The following is a 5631-nucleotide window of genomic DNA, read 5'->3' as shown; positions in this document are numbered from 1 at the left end:
GTGTGTGTGTGTGTGTGTGTGTGTGTGACGTATGAAGCGATTGTTGGTAGAGGCCGAGAAGGAAGAAGTGAGATGGAGTAAAAATGTGGTATGAGCCAGTCCACGTCTGCCCTTTATCATAGCTTCACACGAGTCAACAGGATGAAGACCTGCGAGCCCCTTTATCAGTAGCTCATCATCGGCGCAGTTTCCCACATCTAGCGTCACACAAGCCTGGACTTGGACCACGCAAGTGCATCCCGACCTGCATCATGACCAGAATTGTGACAGCACTATCAACTGACCTTCCCATTCCCAAGTACACCGGAGCAGCGGACGATGGACCCATACAAGACTGGTTCGACCTGTTCGAGCTCCAGGCTACCGCTGCATCTTGGTCGGAACGGGAAATGGTTACGAGCTTCAGTGACTACGTGACCAGTGAGGCATTTCAATTTTACCTTACCCACATAATCGAGAACGATGAGTCTTGGCAAAAGATAAAAGAAGAAACAATCACGTGGTTTCAAGACTATAGCTAGGACTCTATTAGAACACGCGCTCTCAGTGCATTCGAACTCAGTCATCGCAGTCATAAGCAGCCTTCACGCATTCGAGCGCAGAGCATAAATTTAGAATTCCCGTCAGGTGATGTTAACCACATGCTCACTAAAAAAAACCACGCGGACGTTTTCCCAATCTTCCACCTGGTCTTCCGTCACTTGAACCCTTGGTTGCTCACTTCGCCCATATTGTGCCTGACACGCTAACTACAGCCGACGTGGAACAGAGGATTTCGGTGGATACTCGACCAAGCCCAGACTCTTTAATACAGATTCATGCATTAGATGAACTCAACTCTTTAGTTACGCAAACGAACCGACACTTACAAGTAATATGTGACGATATGACGCCTGTTACGGTGTCTGTCCAGTGTCTAGCAAAGTGAGAGTGCAAACAACAAAGGAGACTCAGAAGCATCACCTCTCAGTCATTCCCGTGAAACAATAGCGTCCGTTAAAAACGGCGTTGCAAAAGCCCCCGAAGATCTTTCTGTTTATTCTAGCCCAACAAGAATCATGACGCCTCAATTAGTACCCACTATTTACTGGTCACATAAACTTGGAAAGAAAAGCAGGCTCATATTACTAAAAGAAAACTACCTCGTCAGAATCCGCAACCACAGCAGTTACATGAACTAGCAAGATGAAGAACAAAAATGCATGTGGTCATGATGTTATATGACACGCATCTCACGATTATCATGTTTGCACCAGTCACATACCATCATCATCCATTCAAGTACTGTAATACCAACATTAGTGTATGTGACACTAGCGAAACGGCCGCGAGCACATCATAATTGTGGCATGCAGTCATGTTGTTACATAACACGTGTGTCATGATTTGCATGTTAGGGCCTGTCGCTTGTTTTTGCCATCCAATCATGCCATACCATACCAGTTTTGCAACATGCCATGCGAACGAATCCATCACAAGAGCTGCAAGATCATGAAAAATAAATCATGACATTCATGATATACATTTCATGATTTTCATGTTATGACTGAACAAATAGGTTCTTATTACAGTCGTGCTAGGCCATACCAAGTTTGGTATCGATACCATTATCTAAACGGCCAGGAGAGCTAAAAGTCGTAGGCGGCTAGATAGATAGATAGATAGATAGATAGATAGATAGATAGATAGATAGATAGATAGATAGATAGATAGATAGATAGATAGATAGATAGATAGATAGATAGATAGATAGATAGATAGATAGATAGATAGATAGATAGATAGATAGATAGATAGATAGATAGATAGATAGATAGATAGATAGATAGATAGATAGATAGATAGATAGATAGATAGATAGATAGATAGATAGATAGATAGATAGATAGATAGATAGATAGATAGATACGCTCAAAGTCGCCGAAGTTCGCTAAGAAATGCTTCGCATTTAAAACGAAATACGAAGCACGCCAAGTATGATATACACGCGTGCTCACGTGCCGCTACTCCAGCACTTACAAACTTTCAAGGAAGTGTACACGGCTGCATACATTTTTCGCAAGCATAGGAGCCTTACCTGAAAGGAACGTGCCTACATTTCACTTCTGGTAAATAAAAGGTATACGTTATTATGGTGAGTGATGCAGTGAAGTTTTTAGGACAACACATATTTCAGAATTTAAAGGCTGAAACGTACGAAAAACTTCTGCATGAACTTGGCCAATTTTTCTGGCTAGTTTTCAGCACCCCCGGAGTGTGGGCCGTGCGGTATTCATCGCTCAGGTCCTTCCTCAGCTGGTCGCACCAATCTTTCGCCTTTTACTAAAGATTGCCGTGGGGGAGGACACTCTAATGAGCCTATAGCCCAATTTTTGGGAGGCCTTGCCCGTTTGGGTGAGGCCTACTTTAAAGAGCAAAAGTAAGACTTACACATTTTCATCTGTTGACTTCAACTTGCCCCTGGGGCACGGTGTAAGAAGTAGTAGCTTAGGTGACTGAACGGCGCGCGCTGGGCGAGGGCCACTGCGGCACGCTTAGAGTTCTCCTTTCTCCGCTCGTCAAGAGAGGGCGCTAGAAACTTGTGCCCGCTCACTCGCTTCGCGCTCTCAGACAGCACTAGCCGTTTGCAGCTTTGTTCACGGCACGTTGTTGCTGCTCGCCGGGTGTTGTCAAAGCATTGTTCATTTGTCTGCCAGGTAGCTCCCAACCTTCGAACTTTTTCATGAGCCTGCATAATGGGAAAGTGCTTCGTACCGTTTTGTAACACCGGTTACAAGTCTTGCAAAGAAAAGTTCTCGCTTTTCAAGCCGCCGAACGATGAAGCAAGACTGGAAGCATGGAGACGAGCCATTCCTCGTAAGGACCGCGTGCTCCAAAGAACGGATCGCGTTTGTGAGAAGCATTTCGCTTCCCGTTTTATCCTGAAGACGTGGTCTGCGGGAATTGACGGCCATGTGCTGATGTCTGGAACAAGAAGAGCGGGCCTTTCAAAAGACGCTGTGCCGTCAATTTTCGAAGGGGCGCCAAGCTACCTGTCCAGAAAGATTAAAAGCCCTCGAAAGCAAGTGAAACGGCTAGCGCTTCCTGTGGCTGCTTCGGTGAGTAGCTGTAACAACAATAGCAGCAACTTGCCAACGACAGCTAGCCACATAGAAGTCTCCCCAGCGGACAATATGGAAACGTCGTCTGACGACAGCTGTTGTGTGACTAAGACTGGTGAGAGTAACTCATGTGACTCAGTGTTCGAACGGCTTTTCAGTGCAGTATCTTGCGTTAGCCTGCCACAGCCATCATGGGCGGCGCATCTCATCAACTTAGCTGGAGTGAGGGACGTCGTGTTTATTGACGCTGCGGTTGCGCATAGGACAAGCGACGGATCGTCGGTGCTGTTTAACAGGAAGGCTCTGCATGTCAAAAGCAACATGGAAGTCCAAGTCTACATCTTAGACAAGTTGATCGACTCTGCTGCAATAGGGGTAAGTCCCTTCGCCACATCTGCCCTTGAAGTTGAATCCATGCTCAAAGTTGTTGACGGCATAGATGTGTGTAGGGGAGGGCCTAGTTTAAAGGACTTCCCTGATGTGTCCCCTGAATGTGCCTTTGTGGACTGTCAAAAAAGCTGGAGACACAACAAATGTCTCTTGGTGACACCTGGAGGTGCTATCTGTCGCCTGTGTTCGGGCCTCGTTGACACCCTTAGAATACATGCTGATCGCCGAGCTGCGCGAGCCAAGCAGGGAATACCTCTCAAGCGTTTCAGGTTATCGGTGGTGCCCACCCAACAACAGAAGCTTTCTGCTTTGCGGCATGCACGATCAGCTGTTCAGCGGTCACGAGCACGACTGGCCAAGCGCAACAAGCTGTTATTGGAGCAGTTGCAAGCAGCGATGAAAGAGCTAACAGATTTGCAGGAGCAAGATATCAAGGAGAAGCTAAAGGGATTTGATATACCGCCAGCACAGCTTCTTTTGATAGAAGAATGTGTATCAGTCGCAAGGTGCGCATCAAAAACAAGCAGGCGATACACAGACGATTGGATCTTGTTGTGCCTCTTGCTGCACATACGGAGCCCGGCCACCTACTCTTTCTTGAGAAACAACGATATACTGCCTTTGCCGTGCGTTACCACAGTGCGAAAGTACATAAGCATGGTTGGTCCGAAGTGCGGTTTCGACGACAACTTCTTCAAAGCCCTCAAGATAAAAGTTGCCGGAAAGACCGCATTCCAGCGGCGGGGAATCCTGATCTTGGACGAAATTCAAGTAAGAAAGGAAATGGCTGTCAACTCGCAGACAATGACGTACACTGGCCTTGTTGATCAAGGAGAGAAAAATAATCAGAGCAAGGAACTCGCAGATCATGGCCTCGTCTTTGCATTTGCTCCGTTTGGTGAAACCTACCTACAGCCAGTAGCCGTGTTTGCGTCAAAAGGACCAACTAAGGGGACGCTGCTTTCGCAACTCCTGATCCAGTGCATCGTGCACCTAGAAAAAGCCGGCTTGTTCGTAGACGGAGTAGTGTGTGATGGTGCATCCACCAATCGCGCAATGTGGAAGCAGCTCGGCATTACTGGTGCACTTGGCCACGTCCGTAATTCCTTTGAGCACCCAATGGACAGCTCTAGAAATGTTTATGTGCTGTCTGATACGCCTCACATTTTCAAGTGCATCAGAAACAGGCTACTGGACAAGAAGGTTCTTAAAAAAGACGGCAAACTGATAAAATGGTCGTGCTACGATGCCCTGTACGTTGCAGACAACGAGAACAAAGCAGAGCTAAAGGTGTGCCCTAAAATAACATTCAACCACATCAACCCTTCCAAAATGCTGAGGATGAGGGTGAAGCTTGCCACGCAGATATTTAGCAACTCCGTAGCCAAAGGTATTCTTTTCTATGCAAAGAGAGGCGCGTCTCGTCTGACCAATGTTGAGCCGACGGTCGAGTTCACACTTTTTTTAAATGACCTGTTTGACGCTTTAAACCGACGTTTTCCAGCAGAAGGCTTAAAACTAGAAGGCAGAGATTTTTGTGTTTTAGAATCTGCATCCGCGTGGCTGGACTCATGGGAGCAACAGGTCGTGAGCGGGGAAATTCATAAGGACCTTTTTCTGACGCAGTCGACTGCAGAAGGCCTACGCGTAACCCTGAAATCAGTGCGGGAGCTGTCAATTTACCTGCTGAAGGACTGTGACTTCAAGTATGTATTGACGGCGAAGATGAACCAAGACCCGCTGGAGCGCTTCTTTGGAATAATCAGGCAAGCTGGTGGGCAAAATGAGCACCCGACGTTTCCCACGTTCCTACAGCTGTACCGTATGCTCAGCTTATATTCTTTGGTAAAACCACCAAAGTTTGGGAATTGCACGCTGCCTGATAAAAGACAAGCAGCCGTTGTGACTTTGTCTGATATCAGGGAAATATATAAAGGTTCTGCCGCGCAACGCACAGGAAAGTTGGATGAACTAAAGCGAAAGCTTGACGGGCTCATCGACGAAGGAAGCTGGGAGTGCGATGATGTCTTCGATTTCGACGACCCTGACACAGACGCAACAGTAGTTGACTGCATTGTCTACTACGTTACAGGTTTTGTGTCCAGAAAACTTCGCAATGGAACAACCTGTTCCATTTGCA

At 46.8% G+C, this 5631-nt stretch overlaps 1 non-coding gene across 1 annotated transcript; it reads left to right on the top strand.

Annotated features, from left to right (window-relative positions):
* The first annotated feature begins 2275 nt into the window (after nt 1-2275).
* LOC119160220 (U5 spliceosomal RNA) lies at nt 2276-2401 on the top strand. The gene has a single exon (XR_005108293.1). It is a non-coding gene; the product is annotated as a U5 spliceosomal RNA (small nuclear RNA).
* The last annotated feature ends 3230 nt before the right edge of the window (nt 2402-5631 follow it).

This window comes from Rhipicephalus microplus, unplaced genomic scaffold, assembly GCF_043290135.1.
Source record: "Rhipicephalus microplus isolate Deutch F79 unplaced genomic scaffold, USDA_Rmic scaffold_21, whole genome shotgun sequence".
Taxonomy (NCBI): domain Eukaryota; kingdom Metazoa; phylum Arthropoda; class Arachnida; order Ixodida; family Ixodidae; genus Rhipicephalus; species Rhipicephalus microplus.
This window is presented reverse-complemented; position numbering and strand designations above follow the sequence as displayed.